Source organism: Phascolarctos cinereus, unplaced genomic scaffold, assembly GCF_003287225.1.
Source record: "Phascolarctos cinereus isolate Bilbo 61053 unplaced genomic scaffold, phaCin_HiC Scaffold_726;HRSCAF=1367, whole genome shotgun sequence".
Taxonomy (NCBI): Eukaryota; Metazoa; Chordata; class Mammalia; order Diprotodontia; family Phascolarctidae; genus Phascolarctos; species Phascolarctos cinereus.
Window position 1 is genome coordinate 118,912,722 of NW_027556098.1, and position 24,452 is coordinate 118,937,173.

Here is a 24,452-nt window from a genome sequence, read left to right on the forward strand (position 1 = left end):
TTCTTTTTCTTATTGCTAAGTCTGTAGATCAAAAAGACTTAAATGCTTGTTATGTACCAGGCACTGTGTTAAGTGCTGAGCCCAGAGAGAAAGGCAAAAATACTATCCTTGCCCTCAAGGAGCTCACATTCTAATGGAAGAGATAACTTGAAAATAACTATGTAGATGTAAGATTTATACACAGTAGATGGAAAATGATCTCAGAGAAGACTCTTAACAGTAGAAAAGACTGGGAAAGCCCTCCTGGAGAAGGTGGGATTTGAGCTGTCTTGAAGGAAGGTTGTGTGCTTGCTCCCATGCTTTTTAGCACGATGTTTTCAGACACCTTCAACAAGGACAAAAATGGCATCAAGGTCAACTTTTGCAATGGATGGTAAATTATTTAATTTGAAAAGGCTATAAGCCAAAACTAAAGTGGAGGGAGAGTTGGTATGTGACTTTTTTGTTTGCAGATGATTGTGAAGTCAATGCAGCCTCTAAGAATGAGATGCAACAAAGTGTGGATCAATTCTCTACTATTTGTGCTAATTTTAGCATAACAACTGACACCAAGAAAACAGAGGGTCTTCACTAAACAGCACCACACCATCCATACATGGAACCAAATGGAGAAATTCTGAATGCTGTGGATAAGTTCATTTACCTTGGCAGCATGCTTTCCAGGGATGTACACGTAGATGATGGATTGCCATAGCTAGCTCAGTGCTTGGGAGCTCTGAAAAAATGTGTGGGAGAGAAGAGGTATTAAACTGCCTGCCAAACTATAGGTCTACAGAGCAATTGTGCTGACCTTATTACAGTATGCTTATGAAACCTGGACAGTCTACCAGCACCATGCCAGAAAATTAAACCACTTCCATTTGAATTGTCTTAAGAAGATTCTGAAGATCATCTGGCAAAATAAGGTACTGGACGCTGTGGTATTTTCTCAGGCTGAATTGCCACACATTCAAACTCTAGTCCAATGAATGCAATTCCAATAGGCTGGTCATGTTCAAATGCCAAATGTATATTTGCCTAAAAGACAGTTTTGCAGAGAACTCACACAAGACAGGTGCTCACATGGTGGTCAGAAGAAGAGATATAAAAACACCCTCAGGTCTCTCTGAAGAACTTTGGTATTGATTGTGAGATATAGAGACACTGCCACAGGATCATCCAGCATGGCATGTCTGCATCAAAGAAGGTGCTACGAGTGAATCAGAGTTGCAGTAGCTCGAAAGAAATGTGAGATGTGCAAATTTAGAGACATCTCCTTCCCCAATGTTGATATTGACTATTTGTGCCTGACTTGTAGAAGAGCCTTCCAAGCTCATATTGGTATGATCAGCCACAGTCAGACATGCTGTTCATTGACCCCAACATCAGGTTATCATTTTGGTCCTCTTTGAGCACAAAGGATAAATAACAGTAGTTGAAGAAACTGAGGTCCATAAACATTGAATGAATGGCCCAGGGCCACTTAAATAGTTAGAATCAGAATTTGAACCCATATCCTTTCACTCAAGGGCCAGTGTTCTTTACCTCCTACCACACTACCTCTTGTGATTTACATACTGCTTGTCTAAAAAACTACATATTACTTTGTCTAGAAAAAAAGGATAAAAATATTCTGGTTCCAGTTTAGGATAAGCCTATATAAACTAAGAAATACAACAAATTATTTCTTTTTGTTTGTTTGTTTGTTTTTCTTTTTTGGCTAGGCAATGGAGTTAAGTGACTTGTTCAGGGTCACACAGCTAGTAAGTGTTGTGTGTCTGCAGCTGGATTTGAACTCAGGTCCTCCTGAATCCAGGGCTGGTGCTGTATCCACTGTGCCACCTAGCTGCCCAAATTATTTCTTATATTATTAAAGTGGTCACACTTTAGAATAATGATGTAGAAAGGCTGGCAGCCAGAACTGGGTAAAAATGAGAAGGAAGTAAAGACAAAGTGTCATCTATAAGGCTGGACATTTTGCTGGATGCTCTGAGTCTCAAGGAAAATGTCATGAAGAGACCTTTTACCTTTTGTTATTTGCAAAATAAATTTTGCATTGGACAGGACCCCCAGTTGAGACTCTCCCTATACACCTCTTCCTCTGTGCCCAATCCTTACTCAAACCCACCCAGCACTCCATTAAATTGTATATAATACATAGGCCTATGGGCTAGGGACTGTAAAGTTTATCTAAATGTCCCACTGATTTTGCTTCTTGGCCAGGAATTTTGTTCAAGTAATCTTGTAATGAATGAATAACAGTGACAGAATTTCAGCCAAAGAAAACCACAAATTCATATGCATAAGTTTTTCTGACAGTCAAAATATTTCTGCACATAAACCCCCAGATATGACCCATGGGTATTAAATCTTTATTTTTTTTTCTTTATTATGGCTTAAAGATTTTTCTTTTATCACTATATCTTTGAAGTTCTAATAATAATATTCCCTGGAGATGTCATTTTAGCTTTCTCCCCATTGGATTCTGTGAATCCATTCTTTTTGCAGGTACTACTTGTTCTTACTAACTTCAGGAAATGGTCTTGGATCATTCATTTCTTGAACTACTATATCTCCCAAAAGTCTTAGTGCAGTTTTAAGATCACCCTGTATGTATGGTGTCCAAGTCCTTTCCTTTTTCACAGTATGCTAGCAAACCAATTATCCTAAATTATCTGTCTGCCTTGTAGAACAAAATTTTCTACTGCCTTGTCTCTAGGTTTTTTTCTTTTCAAGTCAGACAAACTCTGATCATGATCTTTGACTCTGCTTTTACTGTCTGGTCTTCTTTGCTCTGCTAATTGTGTTCTGTATCCAAATCTTCCTACATTCTTTTTAAGGAGTTTAAGCTTTTTCCACTCTTCTCCCGGTCCATTTTTGGTCTTCTGGTGGGCTTCATCTGTCCAATTCTGGTCATGTTCTTTGACTCTGATTTCACTGTCTGCTATTATTTCCTCTACTGCTTTTTGTCTGTATTCAGATCTTCCATTATTCTCTTTGAGGAGTCTAATACCTTTCTGATCTTCTCCAGGTCCATTTTTGGTCTCCTGGTGGGCTTCATCAGTCCAATTCAGGTCATGTTCTTTGAGTCTGCTTTCACTGTCTGCTATTGTTTGCTCTACTGACTTTTGTCTGTCTTCAGATCTTACTTTATTCTTTTTGGGGAGTCTAAGGCCTTTCTGGTCTTCTCCAAGTCCATTTTTGGTCTCCTGGTGGGCTTCATCAGTCCAATTCAGGTCATGTTCTTTGAGTCTGCTTTCACTGTCTGCTATTGTTTGCTCTACTGACTTTTGTCTGTCTTCAGATCTTACTTTATTCTTTTTGAGTAGTCTAAGGCCTTCCTGGTCTTCTCCAGGTCCATTTTTGGTCTCCTGGTGGGCTTCATCAGTCCAATTCTGGTCATGTTCTTTGTCTCTGCTTTCACTGTCTGCTATTGTTTGCTCTACTAACTTTTGTCTGTCTTCAGATCTTACTTTATTCTTTTTGGGGAGTCTAAGGCCTTCCTGGTCTTCTCCAGGTCCATTTTTGGTCTCCTGGTGGGCTTCATCAGTCCAACTCTGGTCATGTTCTTTGACTCTTTCTTCACTGTCTAATAGTCTTTGTTCTTTTGGCATTTTTCTGTATTTAGATCTTCCTACATTGTCTTTGGGGAGTTTAAGGTCTTTCTGATCTTCTACAGGCCCAATTTCGGTCTCTTGGTGGGCTGCATCAGTGAAACTCTGGCCACGTTTTTTGATTATTTTTTTACTCTCTAGTAGTCTTTGCTGTACCATTTCAATTCGACTTGCCATTGAGTCCAGTTTCTTTCTAAGTTCTCCCATACCACTTTCCATTTGCATGTGTTTTCTCCTCTTCTCTTGCCAAGAATTTTTGTCTGTATTCAAATTTTCCTTTATTTTCTTTAGGGAATCTAAGAGGCTTCCTATCTTCTCCAGTTCCATTTTTGGTTTCCTGGTGGGCTGCGTCAGTATGCTTTAGGAACAAAACCACAGCAGCTGTAAAAACAAAACAAAAAAAACAACACAGTCTCTGAAAACAAGAAAAGAAAAAGAAAATCTATTTCTCAGTTAATGAACCCTATGATTATAGTCTTTAAATGCTGCATTACAAGAGAAACAAATGTGGAAGAAAGCCAAAGAGGAAATACATACTAACCAGAAATCCAAGAAGATGCTGAAAGGTCAGCTAATATGGATAATAGGAATTGTCCAGAAAAAAATTGTTGCAGCAAATTTCTCTGATAAAGGGCTGATTTCTCAAATATATAGGGAACTGAGCCAAATTTATAAAAATAAGAGCCATTCCCCAATTAATAAATGGTCAAAGGATATGAACAGTTTTCAGAACAAGAAATCAAAGGCATCAATAGTCACATTGCAAAATGCAATTTAAAACTATGAGGTGCCACTTCACACTTATCAGAAATGCCAAATCCTGGAGGAGATGTGGGAAAATAGGGACATGAATGCCCTATTGGTAGACTTATTAATTGGTCCAACCATTCTGGAGAACAATTTAGAACTATGCCTAAATGGCTATAAAACTGGGCAGACCCTTTGATCTAGTAGTACAGATGTATCGATCTGTATCCCAAGGATAGCAAGTATAATTTATTCAATTCATTTTTCTTTCTTTTTTTGGCAGCATGGCTAAAAAGAAAATATATTTTACATGATTTCACATGTATCACTGATGTGTTGTTTGCCTTTGCAATGGATGGGGGAGAGGTGGGAGGGAGGGAAAGAATTTGGGACTCAAAATTTTTAAAAAATAAATGTTAAAAATAAAAAAAAGTTTAAAGGAGCCCTTAAGGAAGTAAAGAAAGATATGAATTCAAAAGCTTCCAAGAGGAAATAATTTACAAAAGTGGAAAATAATTAGGAAGAACTATGAACATCCCTAGAACCAGTAGAGTATGTGATGCTTGTGTGTACATAATAAAAACAACTTTTATTTGTAGAGTACCCTAAGATTTAAATCTTGCTCACAATAGCCCTGTGAGTAAATTACTGCAATTATGCCCATTTTACAGATAATGAAACAGGGGCCTCATACCTGACTACTGTTAACTGGCCAGAGATCACAGAACTAGTCAAAATTTAGGTCTCAGTTTCAAGATTAATGGTGTTTTCCCCCTCATTATGCTATACTAACTGTGACACAGCATTTTGCTAAGGACTAAAGAAGGGGATACAAAGAAGTATGACTTAGTCCCTGCCCTTACCTTGTTTTATACTGTTAAAAGTGACAGTAATAAGATCCACTAGAGAAGGCGAAATTCCTACAAATTAAAAGAAAATAGAAGAACCTAAGGTTCAGAAATGTTAACAGCTATTCCAGGATGTGTGAAATGAGGTCATTAGAAGGGAGAAAGTTGAGTGCTGATTACTGAACCTGAACTAGCCAAGCCAGTTATGCCAGCTGAGGATTTTTTGTAATTTCAAGGCTGTCATTCTGGGTCACAATAAGCTTAAGGCCTAAGGGCAAAGCAATCACATAATTGGGTCTCCTTTAAATCAGGTAGTGGTGCGATGGTGAGGATTTAATATACCTTAGTCTAGAACAGATTTGGGGCAGCTATGTGGCACAGTGGATAAAGTACCAGGCCTGGAGTCAGAAAGACTCATCTTCCTGAGTTCAAATCTAGCTTTAGACATTTACTGGCTGTGTGACCCTAGGCAAGTCACTTAACCCTATTTGCCTCAGCTTCCTCATTTGTAAAATGAGATGGAAATGGCAAACAACTTTGCCAAGAAAACCCCAAATACGGTCATAAAGAGTTGAACATGAGTGAATAACAACAAAAAGCAAAGATTAGGATTTAGGCCTTCTAGATTCAGTGATTAAAATCAGAGTAGGTTTTTGGCAATAGTCTTCACAACAGGACTTAGATTACTCTTAAATTGAAACAGCTCAGAACTTTTTCATTCCTTTCCAGTCTGACCAGCCACTCTAGATTTAAAAAGCCATCTTACTAGTAGTCGTGGACTAGGCATACTTCCTCTCTCTATTTTCTTGCAAGGGCACTAACTGAGATGAGGGGATATAATGTCCTGAGGCCCCAGGATTCCATCCTTCTATCCCCTCTGTATGTATTTTATTACTATTACTGCATTCTGAATTTAGGGTAAGGGTTCTGATGATAGACCAGGGGACCCAGGAAAGCTAAAGTCAGTAGCAATATATAAATATAACTGGCAGGTTCTTCCTAAGAATGTCCCTCAACTCTGTAGCCTTTCTAGTCAGATTGAGGTTACTTGCAATATATTTGACATTCCATAGTGTCCTGGATTTTGAAATTTGTATTGTCATTTATGGCTAGCACAGGTTATGAGTGTAGTCAGGTGTCTAGCCTCTGTGCCCAAAGAAGGAAATGGCAGAATACTGCGTACATGGCCTTAAATCACATAGGTTGATTATATAGAACAGAGGATGATTGGCCCTTCCAAACAGTGGGCTCCTACAGACCTAGAAGAAACTGAGCTGATCTTCATTACCAGTGGGACAGAGTAGTTCCAGAATTTCAAAAGATGATGAAATGATAATATGGGAAATAAAATTCTTCCTCCTGACCCTAATGGAGAATTTCCCATAAGCACAAGAAAGTTATTCTTTTCAAATGCAGAAATGAAGAACTTCTGGTGCCAAGATGATGGAGTGAGGCAGGAACTCCCCAGAGCTCTCCCAAATTTCCCTCCAAAACAACCTTCAAAAATGCCTGAGAACCAATTCAGGAGCAGGGAAACAACTAACCAGCCCAGGACAGCTTGGAGGTTCAGAAAGAAAGGTCTATCTCACTGGGGTGGGAGAACAGCATAGTTGAGGAGCAGTGATGGGAGGCCATACCCCAAGTATGCAGTGAGGCCCCCTCCCACCAACTGAAGGCCAGCAGTGAGGTCCCCAGCATTGGGGAAGGCCAGCAGTAAGACTCCAACCCCCAGGATAGGCCAACAGGGAAGTTGTGCTCCAGTAAAAGCCAGCAGGGAAGTCCTCTCTTCAATGCAAGACAGCAGGTAGGCCCCGAGGCCCAGTGTGAGCCAGTGGCAAGGTCCGGAGCCCTGGCACAAGAAGCTTAGGAGAGTGCAGGAGCAAAGCCCAACTCTTACAGGAAAGTACAAAGTCAAAAAATGGGCAAAAAAGTGAACAAAAAACAACAAAAAAAAACTTGACTAAAGAAAGATACTATGATGAGAAGGAGGATCATGCCACAAACTCAGACAGGGACAACAAGTCAAAATGGCTACATGTGAAGGCTCCAAAAAAAAAATGTAAATTGGTCTCAGGCCCAAAAATAACTCCTGGAAGAGCTCAAAAAGCAGGGGCAGCTAGGTGTCGCAGTGGATTAGAGCACCAGCCCTGGATTCAGGAGGACCTGAGTTCAAATCTGGCCTCAGACACATAACACTTCCTAGCTGTGTGACCCTGGGCAAGTCACTTACCCCCATTGCCTAGCCAAAAAAAAAGAGCTCAAAAAGGATTTTAAAAAGCAAATAAGAGAAGTAGAAGAAAAATTGGCAAAATAAATGAGAGTATGGCAAGAGAATCATGAAAAAAAGAGTCAAGAGCTTGGTAAAAAGAAACAACAAAAAGGGAAAATATGTACAAAAATTCACCAAAACTCAAAAAAAAGAATTGACAAAATGAAAAAGAAGGTACAAAAATTCACTGAAGAAAGCAACTCCTTAAAAAGTAGAACTGGCCAAATGGAAAAGGAGGTATAAAAACTCACTGAAGAAAATAATTCTTTAACAAATACAACTGGGCAAGTGCAAGGTAGTGACTCCCTGAGACATCATGAAACAGTAAGACAAACTCAAAAGAATGAAAAAATAGAAGAAAATATGAAATATATGAATTGAAAAACAACTGACCTGGAAAATAGATCTAAGAGAAAATTTAAGAATTATTAAACTACCTGAAAGCCATGATCAAAACAAGAGCCTAGACATCATATTTTAAGAAATTATCAAGGAACACTGCCCTGATATCCTAGAACCAGCATGCCGAATACAAATTGCAAGAATGTACCAATCACCACCTGAAGGAAATCCCAAAATGAAAACTCCCAGGAATATCATAGCCAAATCCCAGAGCTCCCAGGTCAAGGAGAAAATATTGCAAGAAGCCAGAAAGAAGCAATTCAGATGTGGTGGAGCCACAGTCAGGATTGCCCAGGATTTAACAGCTTCTACATTAAAGGAACAGAGAGCTTGGTATGGTATATTTTGGAAAGAAAAGGGGTAGGATTACAACCAACAATCACCCAGCAAAACTGAGCATAATTCTTCGGGGTGGAGGGGGAATGGATATTTAATGAAATAGAATACTTTCAAGTATTCATAATTAAAAGACCAGAGCTGAATAAAAAATTTGATCTTCAAACGCAAGACTCAAGAAAAACATAAAAAGGTAAACAAAAAAAAGCAAGAAATTCAATAAAGTTAAAACTATATTCCTACATGGCAAGATGATATTTGTAACTTAACAACTTTATCACTATAAGGGCAATAAGAAGAAATATACATAGACAGAAGGTGCAGATGTGAGTTGACTATGATGGGATGATGTCCAAAAAAACAAAATTAAGGAGTGAGAAAGAAGATTGCACTAGGAGAAGAGGGAAAGGGGAGCTAGAATGGGGTAAATTATCTCATAAACGAAGGGTGAAAGAGCTATTACAATGGAGGGGAAGATGAAGGGTGTCAGGCAATGCTTGAACTTTACTCCCATCAGAATTGGCTTAAGGATGGAATAACATACACACTCAATTGGATATAGAAATCTATCTTTATGATCTAAGACATGTCCAAAGGTCTCATGATGGAAAATGCTAGCCACATCCAAAGAAAGAACTATGAAGTTTGAATGTAGATCAAAGCATACTATTTGCTATTTTTTTCTTCTGTTTTATCTTGTTTCCTCTTTCTGAGGGTTCCTCCTATTGGCTCTAATTCTTCCTGACAACATCATTAATGTGAAAATGTGTTTAATAGGGATGTATATGTATAGCCTATATCAGATTTTACACCTTCTTGGGGAGGAAGGCAGGGAGGGAGGGGGAGAAAACTTTAAAACTCAAAAGATTATGGAAGTGATTTTGATAAATCAAAATATGTTAATAAAAAATAAAATATTATATCATAATAAAAAAATAAAAAGATTTATTCTGTAAAAAAAAGAAATCTATCTTTATAGGGAAACAAAAACAGGACAGGGATAAGGGTAGGGGACTGATAGAAGGAAGGGCAGATTGGGGAGGAAGTGGTCACACTTGTGAGGAAGGACAGGGTGAAAGATACTAGAGAAGGATAAACAAGGGAAAAATAAAATGGAGGGAAATGCATAGTTAGTAATGATAACTATAGATAAACTCACCTATGGAAATGAAGGAGAGAGCAGAATGGATTAAAAATCAGAATCTTACAATATTAAGAAACATCTGAAGCAGAGAGACACAAACAGTAAAGCTAGGGGGCTGGAACAGAAACTATTATGCTTCAGATGAAGTTAAAAAAAAAAAAGTAGGGGTAGCAATAATGATCCCAGACAAAGCAAAAGCAAAAACAGATGTAATGAAAAGAGATAAGGAAAGAAACTATATCTTGCTAAAAGATACTATGGACAATGAAGTAACATCAGTACTAAACTTATATGCATCAAATGGTATAGCATCTAAATTTTTTTTTTTACTTTGGAAAAGATTAGTCTGTACAAGTTAGTTTTGATAAACCACTGCTACTTGTTACAGTAAATTCAAGATTTTCATTGCAACAGTATTTCCCCACACATCAGAATCCAGAAGCTATATAACGCCTTTTCTCAAACTGTCACTTTGTGCTTTTCTCCCTGACCCCCAAAACATAGAAATAAGGTTCAGAATATCAACTAGCCATTTAAAGCGATCATACGATACATATCTTCATAACATTAAACAAGCTATAGTTGAGATACTTGGACAAACACTACCAACGTTTAAGAAAAAGCGTTGGTTTTAAAATGTGCTGCGTACTATATGAACAAGTCACAATGAACACACTAATTTCATATCTCTCCAGAAACAAAGTGGGGGAAAGAACTCGACTGTCACTATCAGATACTGTACTATAAAACCTGCAGTGCAAAAGTGCCAGGAATCTAATGTATATATCACAGTATTAAAACTCCAGTTAAGCAACTGAGTTATTCATTGAAGTGAATTAAAAAGTAGGTCCCAATTCTGTTATTTCACTGCTAGTTCAGAAGCATCATCAGACAAATGCAGGTGACTATAAATTTGCCGCAGCCATAATGCATCTTGAGCTTTTGCTAAATAACCCCAAAAAAAATTTTTTTAAAAAAGAAAGCTATAACATCAGCTTCCTAGAGAAGCTGTAAGAACATGCTGTTAAGCCTGCAAAGGAATTCATCAGGAATAGATCTGTTATACTTATAGCTCCCAGGGTTTCTAGGAGTTATACAAAGCAATCCAATAATCAGACAAAATTAACCAAAAAGGAGACCAAAATGCAGACAGACAGCTTTACAACAGATATTTGTTGGATGGATTAAAAAAAATACATGATGAATGTAGGTCATAAAATCGAGTGCACCTGGTAATGCACACCCATTTTATGTTACATGAAAGACTGAAGGTTGCAATTTGTGCACGCTTACCATAAACATTTTTACCTGGGAAAGCTGATGAGTGTTTTCTTATAAATGTTCGCCATGATACAAAACAAATATGTGCAAACTGCAAGGTCCCTAAAATAGCAGTTAAGAAGTTTATGTACAGAAAGATGACACTATCTGATCAAAATGCAAAAATAGACCTTCCCAGAGTTTATAACATAGAACAATATCCTCCACGTGCTCCTCCATGGCTTTCTTCCCTGTGTGATAGCCTTACTCTTTTATTCTGGTTCTCACTCTCCCATAGTCCAGGGGTTTGAATGATCTTTTCAACAAGTTCTTCAAAGGCACATTGTACACCATCACAGGTTTTGCACTAGCCTCTATAAATAACATGGAATGCTTCCGTGCAAATTTCAGCCCTTCATTTCTATCAACTTCACAGTTTTCCTTATCAATTTTGTTTCCAACTAGCATTTTTACTATGTCACTTCTTGTGCAGTATGTTTCCAATTCGTTTAACCAATTATCCAGCTTAACAAAAGTATCTCTTCTTGTGACATCATAAACTAATATAACACCTTGTGCACCTCTGTAATAGCTGGGTGTCAGTGTTCTGAACTGCTCCTGACCTGCTGTATCCCATATTGCAAGCTTAGCTTTATTTCCATCAACTGATATATTCACCTTGAAGTCAACACCAATTGTTGCTGCAAGCTCTGGATCAAAGGTATTATCTGTGAATCTCAACAGAAGGCTGGATTTGCCCACCCGCTTTCCCAAATGACTAGGATCTTCAGGGTCATCAGTATGTCCTCGTCCATCCTGGCCCCCCGTAGCAGCTCCTGAGCTAGCTGGCTGCCTCAATCTGGCGCTCTCCCCTTCACTCGCATCTAAATTTTTAAAGAAGTTAAATGAGTTACAGGAGGAAATAGATGATAAAACTATATTAGTGGGGGCCCTCAATTTTTCCTTCTCAGAACTAGATAAATCTAACCAAAAAATAAACAAGAAAGAAGTTAAGGAGGTGAATAGAATTTTAGAAAAGTTAGATATGGAAAAAACAGAATGGGAATAAAAAAGAATATACCTTTTTCTCAGTGGTGCATGGTACCTGCACAAAAAATTAACCATGTATAAGAAATTAACCATGTATAAGAGCATAAAAACCTCATAACCAAATGAAGAAAAGCAGAAATATTAAATACCTCCCTTTCAGATAATAATGCAATAAAAATTACATTCAATAAAGAGTAGTGAAAAGATAGACTAAAAATTAATTAGAAACTAAATAATATAATCCTAAAGAATAAGTGAGTCAAAGAACAAATAATAGAAGCTATCAAAATTTCATTATGAGAATAATAAGACAGCATCCAAAATTTATGGGATGCAGCCAAAGCAGTACTTAGGGGAAAAATTTATATCTCTAAACACTTACATCAATAAAATAGGATCTGTGAACTGGATGTACAACTAAAATGACTAGGAAAGAGCAAATTAAAAATTCCCAAACACCAAACACCAAAATGGAAATCCTGAAAATCAAAGGATTAATGAAATTGAAAGAAAGAAAATCATTAAACTAATAAAACTAAAAGCTAGTTTTATGGGGGGGGGAAACAAAATAAAGCTTTGGTTAATTTGATTTAGAAAAGGAAAGAAGAAAACCAAATTATCTGCATCAAAAATGAAAGGGGTGAATTTATCACCAATAAGGAAGAAATTAAAACAATTATTAGGAGCTATTTTGTCCAATTATGTACAAATAAATCTGATAATCTAAGCAAAATTGTTGACTATTTACAAAAATACTAATTACCCAGATTAACAGAAGAGGAAATAGAATACCTAAATAGCCCAACCTTACCAAAAAGAAATCAGCAAAGTGACAAGGAAGATTAAAACATATACTCAGAAGGAGACAACAAAGTCAAACCTCCTACATCCAAAGTCTCCAAGAAAAATATGAATTGGTCTCAGGATATGGAAGAGCTCAAAAAAGGATTTTGAAACTCAAGTAAGAGAAGTAGAGGAAAAATTGGGAAGAGAAATAAGAGTGATGCAAGAAAATCATGAAAAATGAGTCAACAGCTTGCTAATAGAGACCCCCCAAAATACTGAAGAAATATAACATCTTAAAAAATAGATGAGACCAAATGGCAAAAGAGGTCCAAAAAGCCAATGGGGAGAAGAATGCCTTAAAAAGCAGAACTGACCAAATGGAAAAGGAGGTCCAAAAGCTCACTGAGAAACCAAGAAATTACAAAACAAAACCAAAAGAATGAAAAAATAGAAGGTAATGTGAAATATCTCATTGAAAAAACAACTGACCTGGAAAATAGATACAGGAGAGATAATTTAAAAATTATTGGAGTATCTGAAAGCCATGATCAAAAAAAGAGCCTAGACATCATCTTTCAAGAAATTATCAAGGAAAGCTGCCCTAATATTCTAGAACCAGAGGGCAAAATAGAAATGAAAGAATCCACTTATCACCTCCTGAAAGAGATCAGAAAATGAAAAGTTCCCAGGAATATTATAGCAAAATTCCAGAGTTCCCAGGTCAAGGAGAAAATATTGCAAGCAGCCAGAAAGAAACAATTCAAGTATTGTGGAAACACAATCAGGATAACACAAGATTTAGCAGCTTCTACATTAAGGGATTGGAGGGTGAGGAATATGATATTCCAGAGGTCAAAGGAGCTAAGATTACAACCAAGAATCACCTAACCAGAAAAACTGAGTGTAATCAATGAAGGAGAAAAATTAATATTCAATGGTGTAGAGGAATTTAATGCATTCTTGAGAAAAAAAAACAGAGCTAAATAGAAAAATTGACTTTCAAATATAAGACTCAAGAAAAGCATGAAAAGGTAAACAGGAAAGAGAAATCATAAGGGGCTTATTAAGGTTGTACTGTTTACATTCCTACCTGGAAAGATGATATTTGTAACTCGTGAGACCTTTCTCATTATTAGGGTAGTTGAAGGGAATATATATAGACAGAGGGCACAGGGTGAGTTGAATATAATGGGATGATATCTAGAAAATAAAATTAAGGGGTAAGAGAGGAAGGTACTGGGAGAAGCAGAAAGAGAGAGCTAGAATGGGGTAAATTATCTCCCCTGAAGGAGGCAAGAAAAAGCTTTTATGATGGAGGGGAAGAGGGGGAGGTAGGAGGGAATGAGTGTACCTGTACCTTACTCTCATCAGATTTGGCTTAAGGAGGGAGTAACACACACATTCAGTTGGGTATGGAAACCTTTCTTGCCCTACAGGAAAGTGGGGGGAAGGGGATAAGTGAGGGAGGGCTGATAGAAGAGAGGGAAGGTTGGGGGAGGGAGTAATCAGAAGCAAACACTTTTAAGGAGGGACAGGATCAAAAAGGAGAGAATAGAATAAACAGGGGATGGGATAGGATGAAAGAAAACATAGCTAGTCTTTCACAACATGACTATTATAGAAGTGTTTTGCATGACTACGCATATATAACCTATATCGAATTGCTTGACTTCTCAATGAGGGTGGGTGGGGAGGGAGGAAGGGACAGAATTTTGAACTCAAAGTTTTAAAATGATTGCTAAAATTTTTACATGTAACTGGAAAATAAGATACACAGGAAATGGGGTGCAGAAATCTATCTTACTCTATAGAAAAATAGAAGGAGAAGGGGATAAGAGAAGGGGGTGAGATATGATAGAAATGAGGGCAGATTGGGGGAAGTGGTAATCAGGATACACACTGTCATGTTGTGGGGGGAAGGGAGAGATGGGGAGAAAATTTGGAACTCAAAATCTTGTGGAAGTGAATGTTGAAAATTAAAAATTTATTAATTAATTAAAAAACCCAAAAATGTTTGATAGAAATTTTAAAAAATAATGCATAATTTTAAAATAAAGTCCTAGCAAGGAGAGTATGATAATATAACACAAAAATCATACACTATCACCAGTTGGGATTTATATCAGGAAGGCAGGGCTGGTTCAATATTATAAAAACTATCAGCTAAATTGAGCATATCAATAACAAAACCAACAGAAATCATAAGATCATCCCAATATATGGTGGAAAAAACCCTTTGACAAAATTCAACACTTACTATTGTAAAAAAAAAAAACCAGTAATAAAATGACAAGTAATATCTATCTAAAACCATCAGCAAGCATTATCTGTAAAGGGAATAAACTAGAAGCCTTCCCAATAAAATCAGAGATGAAGCAAAGATGCCCATCATCACCTCTATTATTCAATATTGTACTAAAAATCCCAGCTATAGCATTAAGAGAAAAAAAAGAAATTGAAGGAATTAGAAGAGACAATGAAGAAACAAAATTATCACTCTTTGAAGGTGATATGATGGAAAAAAGAATCCTAGAGAATCAACTAAAAAACTAGTTGAAATAATTAATAACTTTAACAAAGTTACAGGATACAAAATAAACCCACATAAATCATAAGTGTTTCTATATATTACAAACAAAGTCCTGCAGTAAGAAATAGAAAGAGAAATTTCATTTAAAATAATGGTAAACAATATAAAATACTTGGAAGTCTACCTACCAAGATAAACCCAGGAACACAGTTGCAAAACACTTTTCACACAAATAAAGTCAAATTTAAACAACTGGAGAAAAAGTGATTGCTCATGGGTAGGCTGAGCCAATATAATAAAAATTATAATTATAACTAAATTAATTTACTTATTAAGTGACTTACCAAACTATCAAAAATTATTTTTATAGAGCTAGAAAAATAATAACAAAATTCATCTGGAAGAACAAAAGGCCAAGAATATCAAGGGAATAAAAAAAAAAAAGTGAAGATGGCCTAGCAGTACCAGATCTCAAACTACTAAAAAGTAGTAATCATCAAAACAATCTGGTCCTGGCTAAGAAATAGACTAGTGGATCAGTGGAATAGGTTAGGTACACAATACACAGTAGTAAATGAATGTAGTAATCTAGTATTTAATAAATTCCAAAATCCAAACTTTTGGGACAAGAATTCACCATTTGACAAAAATTGCTGTGAAAACTGGAAAGCAGTTTGGTAGAAACTAGGTATAGACCAACATCTCACACCTTATACCAAGGTCAAAATGGGTACATGATTTATTCATAAAGGGTGACATCATAAGCAAATTAGGAGAGCATGAAAAATTTTACCTGTCATATCTAGGACCAAACAAGAGATAGGGAGCATTACAGGATTTAAAATGGATAATTTTGATTACATTAAATAAAAAGATTTTGCACAAACAAAACCAATGCAGCCAAGATTAAAAGGAAAGCAGAAAACTGAGGGGGGAAATTTGTAGCAAATTTCTCTGATAAAGGGCTCATTTCTCAAACATATAGAGAACTGAGTCAAATTTATAATAATATTAGTCATTCCCAAACTGATAAATGGCTCAAGGATATGAATAGGCAGTTTTATGAAGAAATCAAAGCTATCTATAGTCATATGAAAAAATGTTTCAAGTCACTACTGATTACAGAAATGCAAATTAAAACAATTCTGAGGTACCACCTCACACTTATCAGATTGACTAAAATGACAGAAAAGGAAAATGACAAATTCTGGAGAGATGTGGAAAAATTTAGACACTAATGCACTGTTGGTGGAGTTGCAAACAGATTCAACCAGCTTGTAGAATAATTTTGAATTATACCCTTTAACCTAGCAATACCACAAGTAGGTCTGTATCCAAAAGAGATCAAAGGAAAAAGAAAAGGACTTATATGTACAACAATATTTATAGTAGCTCTTTTCATGGTGGCGAAGAATTGGAAATGGAGGGGATGTCCATCAACTGGGGAATGGCTGAACAAGTTGTGGTATATGATTGTGATGGAATACTATTGTGCTATAAAAAAATGATGAAGGGCATGGTTTCAGAAAAACCTGCAAAGACTTATATGAACTAATGCAAAGTGAAGTGAGCAAAACTGGGAGAAAATGTACAGAGTAACAGCAATATTGTATGATGATCAACTGTGAATGACTTAGCTATTCTCAGAAATACAGTGATCTAAGACAATTCCAAAGGACTTATGAAAAATGCTCTCCACCTCCAGAGAATGAACTGATGGGGAATGAATGCAGATCAAAGCATACTTTTTTAAACTTTATTTTTCTTGGGGTTTTTTTTTTGTTTTCTTTTGCAACATGGCTGATATGGACATATGTTTTGCGGGACTTCACATTCAAATTACTTGCCTTCTCAAGGAGGAGGGAGGGTACTTTTGTCTCTCGTCTTTGCTAGTGGCGCCATGGATCATCAGCAGCTCTACTGCAGCCACCCTCGAAAATTCGGCCAGGGGTCTCGTTTGTGCCGTGCCTGTTCAAACCGGCATGGCCTGATCAGCCGGTACGGCCTGAACATGTGCCTCCAGTGCTTCCGGCAGTACGCGAAGGACATCGGTTTCATCAAGTTGGACTAAGTTACATTTATGAATCTCGCTTCAGTGATTATGCCGACCATCAGTGACTACAAATTTACTGCACCCTGGACAACCTAAAGATGGATCGTTTTGTACATGCTATGCCAATATGTATATATAATTAAAAAAGGTCATCCTCGAACATTAAAATTTAGTGTGAACTTATTAACCCATCAACAAATTATGTGAAAATACAGTGCTTAATGCAGTAGAAATAAATGAAGCATAGAAAATGAATGTCCACTTCTAGTTCTATTTCAAGTTACTTATACCTTTGATTTTTCTCCCTGTCAGACCTGGAGAGTCTTCAGACGCCCTTTTAATTGATAGCTGAACAATTCCCTCTAACACATAAGTGGTTATCCAGCTTTTACTTGAAAGCATCTGGTTAAGAAGGTAATTCCAATCTCCCAGTATCAGTCATTTCCTTTGCTAGCTGTATTTCTGATTATCAAAAAGACAGGCAACTAAACAGTTAAAGATAACCCTAAGGTTGCTTGGTGGATGACTAGAATGAGAGTACTTTTTGTGACTGAGTGCATTGGAGCCAGGAAGACCTGAATTTTCAAGTTCTATTTTTTTCTTAAGTGTATTTATTTCTAAAATTAAAATAAGACACAGCAAAAAAAAAAAGGAGGAGGGAGGGTAAAAGGAGGGAGGGTGAGAATTTGGAACTCTAACTTTTTAAAATGGATGTTAAAATTTTTAAAAAATATATAATTGAGAAAAATAAGCAGAAAAAACACCATCATATCGGACAAGTTCAACATATGCAACATTCCATATCCATATGCCCTCGCCTCTACAATTAATGTTCTTCTTAATATGTAATGTCCTGAAACAAACAAAGTACTACAGGTTGATCAGCACAGAGTAGAGTAGAACCATCTTCTCTGACTTGAATAGCATTTTTCTGATTAATATTATTCATGGTTGCATTAAGTTTTTGGCAACCATAACATACATACTGTTTAATTATATTTAGTTTGCAGTCAACTCGAAACTATGTCTTTTTCATGTCTCTTTCCCATTACCCCTGTCCTATACCTTGTACTGTTAATAATTTTTTTTTTAGGCAGTTGGAGTTAAGTGACTTGCCCAGGGTCACACCCTGTACTGTTAATAATTGACTTTATATATATCCCTATTCATCTTGTTATTTGGGCCCTATGATTTCAATGTATTCAAATCTTTGGAATGCTCATGTGGCCACCCACATGTCCTAAGCAAAACCCAGCATGTTCTTATGCCCTTTCAGCTTTGTATCATTCATACATGGGATGTATGTCTTCATCTAAGTCATAGATTTAAAAGTATTGTGTTTGTGTGTGTGTGTGTGTATCTGGAAATTCTCCCCTACCAGAGGTAAAGTAAATATATAAATGAAATAATATATAACATAAAAATAAATATATAATAATAAGAGGTAAATAGATATATTTAGGTAATATCTAGCTTTCTTGTATTCTAAATTATTGTATCCTATTTATATATTCTATAACATTGTAATTGTATTCTAAGAGAACATATTCTCACACTAACTTCATTTTGTTCTGGTAGTTTCAATCCTAGCAACCATCCAATGGGGGCCAGCCCTACCACCCAAGTCTGGTTTGAGAACTATCATTTTCCCCATTAGCCTGCCATAGTGCTACCTGTCCAGAAATTTCAACCATTCGAATCATCCCCCCCACCCCTCTTCTGGATTATGTATACAATGTATAAATACAGTGTTTCCAAAGTGCCATTACTAAAATGTACATAGTCTCTCTGAGAAGAGAGGAAGAATTCGCTGCACCTTCTACTGCTACCAGGTTCAATTTTGAACATACTAACATAAATCAGTTTATCTGATTTGATGATTGTCCAATATCTCCCAGCCTTGATGAAAAGGGGCAATGGACAGGTACATGTCAGTGGGCTGGAAAAAGACTGAGAAGATGGAGATAATAAAACCATGAACTACTGACAGCAGATAGTTGGGCACCTAGGAGGGAGCTAAGACAAACATTATTTACTTGGCAATATTGCTTGAATTCCTTGCCCTTTTCACTTATGCACAAGTACTATTGTGAGCTATGCATGTGCTTATATATTTCCATTGCATATGGCAATTTTTCATATGTATTAATAATAATAACTAGCATTTATACAGTGCTTTCAGTTTTGCAAAGCACTTTACATATGTTAACTTGTTTCAGTTAACATGTATTACATTCTCCCATTAATACTCAAGTTAAGTACTTTATCTCCCAGATGGTACTGTAAACTTTCTTTGGAAAGGAGCTTTTTGTTTACTTTCAGGCTGTAACCTCTGTGTCAATTATGATGGTTGCATTTGTGATATGATCACTCAGAGCAGGGGCTAGGAAAAAGCCTCATTCACCATCAAAGCAAGGACTAAGGCACAGCCTCCTGAACCATCTCTCAAGCAGTGAATCTACCACCACGAGGTAACAGTATTTTTTCCTAAACACCCAGCTTTTGTAGTAGATTTTACTTAAAGAGGCTGTTTGGGAAGTGAAATCAGTATTGAATATGCATATTGTGCTCGTTCTAAGGTTGCCTGACTAGGATGTGGAACACAGGAATTGCTCCCTTTCTTTATGGCTTTCCTTTCCGTAGTGGGGGCAAGGAGACAGAGAAGATAATATCAAACTTTCAAGGTTCATGGATTGTACTGGTTTCTACCTTTAGAACACGTGCCATATTGTTTAATATGAAAGATTATTTACTGAGCCATATTTTCCCTCTGCCAAGGCTACCATAGTATGGTTCTAATTTAGGTTCTTACAGACCCCTGCCAGAGTTAATCTACCATCTTTCATATATATGAAAACAATATCTCTGATGCTCTGAGTAAGGCAAGTTTTGAACAGGTTGTATAAGCTCTTAAAGTCTCTTACATGTAAAAGAGCCTCTATGTAGTGACTTGTGGTAATTTCTTAAGTCAGCAGGATTATCTAGTGCTGGTCTTCATTTCCTCTTAGTTTCTTGACTCTTCAAGGTGAAACTTGACTCTTGGAATATCTGGAAAGAGAATGACAGCTACTGTTTAATAAAATTGCCTTTCTTCTCCTTCTCTCCCCACCACTGCCTTTTAACTTATAAGCTGGAGTTCAGCTACATATAGTAGCCCAGGGAGAAGTTGCCCAAGATAAAACAAGAAGCACAAAAATTCCATGGCCACCAGTCTGTGGGACTGGTGATATTGGCAGGGTCATTATCCATTCTTTCTACAGATGGTCTACTATTTCATATCTGACAAATGATGTCCAATTTTCCTCCAAAAACAAATACCTTCACTGATTTTGTTCTTCTTAATCATTCAAGATGATTCTGAATTTAGCCAGGTAATTCTAATATTATTTATTCCAAGGATAGCCTATAAATTAAGACATGGACATTCACTAAAGAACACCAGACGCTAATATGTGATTCAGATCAGTATGACAGAGAGACAAATGTCCTCTGTGACTCATTGTATCCAGCTCGGTCCCATTTCCATCCTGTATAGTTTTGATAGAACAATTTCCTTTTGGTTCTGTTTTTTTTTTTTAATTTAAGCTATTAAACTTTACCTGCACCTTGTATAATGGTTTTAGTAGGCCAGGCTGTTAATTAAATGGAGGTTTTGGTCTCTCTGCCAGTGGTGGCAATGCACATTTGGCTTTCGGTTTTCAAAGGTGACAGATTTATAGCCCCTTTATCTATTCTGCTAAATCAGCAATGAGAGGGGGAAAACATCCTCATGGCTCTCAAAGAGGTCCATGTACCCAAATGGGAATTTTGGCTGTGTGTGTTCAAGTAGTGTGTGACTTTAAGAAAGAGAATTCAATAAATGTGCATTCACTGTCTAATCAATCTCAATCTATTTGTGTAGGCTATAGAAATGAATGATGGAAATAGGAAGATGTAAAATATGCTTAAAGAAGTGGGGTCTGCATATATAAATATATTTCTTTGTTAGAAGAGAAATTCTATCAGATGGCACCATGGGGAAAATATTGCAGGTCTACTGATTAAGCACTGTGGGAGATTCCAGTTCAACCCCATCATTTTTGCAGATGAGAAAACTGAGACCCAGTGAATTTAAGTGACTTGCCCAAAGTCACAGTGGCAGAACTGAGACTATATATGCCCTTAAGGAGCTGACAATCAGTTTGGGGAAATTTTGCACAGCTCAAACAGTTGAGCACAAAATAATTACATAGGATGTTTTGTGTATTTTATATATATATATATATATATGTATGAATGATTTAGGCTACTGATAAAAGCCAGAACTTATTTCCAGCTCCCTCTGCCCTCTTGTTAACTGATAAATGTGGAAAACTAGGACCAAATGAAGTATAACATGGTTTTTCCCCTTTGCTGACCACTTTGGAGCCTGGTACAGACTGTAGAGTTGTCTCCTAATACAATAGGAAGAGCACTGTTTTTGTAAGCAGATGACTTGAGTTTATTGAGTTCCAGCTTCGATCCTTAACTGATTCTGTGACCTCTGACATGTCATTTAACTTTCCCTGGACTTCAGTTCCTCATCTGTAAAATAAAACAGTTGAACTAAGCTGCCTCTAAGCTTGCTTCCAGTTCTAAATTTATCTGAAGATCCTCTCCTTTAGGAACCTGGATGTGGAGTCAGAAGATTTAGATTCAAGGCAAATTTTCTTTTTCTCTGGGCCTCAGTTCCCTCTTGTGCAAAATGAGAAATTCAGATGGTTTATCAGATTACCCCTAAGGATCCTTTCAGCTCTATGATTCTATAAACAGTGTGGCCAGTCTTCAAGGCATTCTATGTGAAATACAAAGAACCAAATTGAGACTAAAAAAACTACATTATCTTTCAGCAAACCTTGTCTTATTTATTTCAGAGTTGTTCAGGAGAAAGATTTAACTCGCACAAATATACAGTATGTGGAACTTTTTCTAGCACCATGAACAGTTTAGCATAGGCCAATTTCGTGTCTCCTTCCCTGAAGAGTTTTAAGGTTGTTGTTGTTGTTGTTGAATTGTTTCAGTCGTGTCCAACTCTTTCTTGGCAGAGACACTGGAGTGGTTTGCCATTTCCTTCTCCAGCTCATTTTACAGATGAGGAAACTGAGGCAAACAAGGTCAAGTAACATGCTCAGGATCACATAGCTAATAAGTGTTGAGGCCAAATTTGAACTCAGGTCTTCCTGACTCGGGGCAGCACTTTATCCACTGCACCACATAGCTGCAACATTGTATGATTATTCTGTGATTTTTCAGTTACATCTGACTCTTTGTGACCCCATTTTGTGGTTTTCTTGGTGAAGAAAATGGCATTTCCTTCTCCAGATGAAAACTTGGGCAACTAAGATTGAGTGACTTCCCTAGGGACAGACAACTAGTAAGTGTCTTCCTGATTCCAAGCTCAGTGCTCTATCCACTTTGCCACCTAGCTGCCCTGGATTAAGATTAAATATGACTTAAGGTTTAGACCTCTTCTTAGAGGCAGTGTCTTGGGCCACTGATCTTGGCCTCTAATAGTAACAATAGTCATTTGGCAAAATTCTAGGACAATTTATACCATGAATCCAAAAAGCAGAATACGTACCCATGTGCCAGACTAGTTTTAGGTAAAGAAAGTTCCAGCCATGTGCCCACTCTGAGAAGAAGGGAAATCAGTTTCCTTGACTAGACCTGACTGTTTGGCTTTAAGATACTTGTTTTAGAATCTATTTTCTCTAAAAGAAGAGTTTTCTTTTCTATATGTCTGGTTAACAAAAGTGACTCGTCTAACTTGGCCTGTACTGACCAATCAGATTCAACATTCAACAGAAACTTCTACTCAGACACATGGAATGAAGGAAGCTGTGCCTCCACTGCTGTACCTGGGCCTCCAACTTAGGCATGTTGTTGACATTGGTTGCCATGTGGATGATCTTCAGGGTCATACCACTGTGATGTCATCAACCTTCCACCACAGCTGGCCAGCTTTGTTCTCCTGTTTCTAACAGTATAGGAAGGGCCAAGCTGAGAGTTCAGGGAGATGGACCAAAGTTGGACATAAGAGTTTTGTGGTCTGACTTAGAGGAAATTACAAATGGTGGGGCTATGGTAGCTAAGGAACTGTGCTCACTCCCTGTTTAGGACCCAGGCATGCGGTTTGGACTGGTTTGAGTCCTGGGGAGTGTGGCCTCTGAGAAGGGGGCTCCCTTTTCTCACACCATTAAAATGGCCCATTAAAATTCACCACCCCAGGGACAATTTTACTTCCAGCTGAAACTGTGGCTCACATCTATCATTTTCCCAAAAAGAGGGGAATAAAGGGTACTTCTTGTACAAAATGAATCAGCCTTGGGAGGGATGCTAAATATAAAAGATTAACAAGTACACATTAAAAGAAAAAACACCTTAAACAAGATTCATTAACTTATAACTATTACTCTTACAATCTGCTGAGAGACCTATACTTAAAACTCACTAAAACATAATGAATTCTGCAGGACTGCTAATTGGACATTTTACATTTTGCTTTGGCTTTGCATTATCCAGACAGCTACTTTTACATGTCTTCTGGTAAAATGGCTAGGCTTGAGACAATCCTTTTGTTGGTAGACACTTCCAAGAGACCTAGAACAGTCGAAGAGGTGTATAGGGTGTTCATGGAGGTCTAGCATCTCTGGTATGAGGGCTGCCAACCCCTTTTCAGGGCTGCTCATCCACCTTTGGTGTCCACCTGTAAGCCAACTCTCACCCAAGTCACTGTAGTATCCACAGAGGCAACACCCCAGTAAAACCCATTCAGCACACAGGATAAAATCAGGTTGCGGGTAACCAATAGGCCTCAAACCTGTCAGTGACTTAAGGGGATGTCCACTCCAAGTATGTGATGACTTTTACTGGTGAATGGGTGGAGGTGAACAATTTGTTCCAACAGCCACGAAGGCGGCTAAAGCAGGCTCTGTGGAGCAGCTTAGAGTTTGGTCAGGCATCGAAGACACCAAGGTCATCTACTGCATCCCAGACCATTGTCAGTTGTCTTGCCTTATATCCTGCCACTGGACTTCAATGACTCTGAGAGACAGAGAGTGAGGCTGATGACCATGTGCAGCTCTGCCTTACTCAAATTCAATTCACCACAAGACATCACCCCAGGATGTCATTGGTCATCTCCAAAAATGGACAAACCACAGCAACAACAGTTGCCAGAAAGCCCCCCACCCCGGCTGACAGTCAGCTCTGACTTCAGCCCAGGACCTCTGAGCCTCACAGATTCACAAGGTCCCCCCCAAGCCTAGTGAACCATGTTCAGTCACTCAAGAAATGAAATATAAAGTGGAAAAGATAGCCATGGCGCTGGTGAGGGCTTACCTAGTTGAGTTCCTAGAGGAGAACATTACTCTATTTGCCACATGGCAGAAGCAAAGGCAAAACAGCAAACCGAAA

The 24,452-nt window shown here is 37.5% G+C and overlaps 1 protein-coding gene and 2 pseudogenes across 4 annotated transcripts in view; 2 read left to right on the plus strand and 1 right to left on the minus strand.

The window, feature by feature from the left end:
• Positions 1–2,337: 2,337 nt before the first annotated feature.
• Positions 2,338–22,953, minus strand: LOC110208148 (ras-related protein Rab-18 pseudogene; annotated as a pseudogene). The gene is made up of 4 exons (XR_013482972.1): positions 22,618–22,953; positions 19,943–20,066; positions 5,204–11,483; positions 2,338–3,974 (listed from the first exon to the last, which is right to left on the minus strand). The product of XR_013482972.1 is annotated as a ras-related protein Rab-18 pseudogene (transcript).
• On the plus strand, positions 16,743–17,130 carry LOC110208150 (small ribosomal subunit protein uS14 pseudogene; annotated as a pseudogene).
• Positions 19,382–24,452, plus strand: part of LOC110208147 (glycerol-3-phosphate dehydrogenase [NAD(+)], cytoplasmic-like) — a 60,493-nt gene continuing 55,422 nt past the window's right edge. For all 3 annotated transcript variants that reach the window (XM_020986014.2, XM_020986012.2, XM_020986013.2), the window contains exon 1: positions 19,382–19,489. The gene's annotated coding sequence lies outside the window, so the exon portion shown is untranslated. The remainder of the gene's footprint in view (positions 19,490–24,452) is intronic.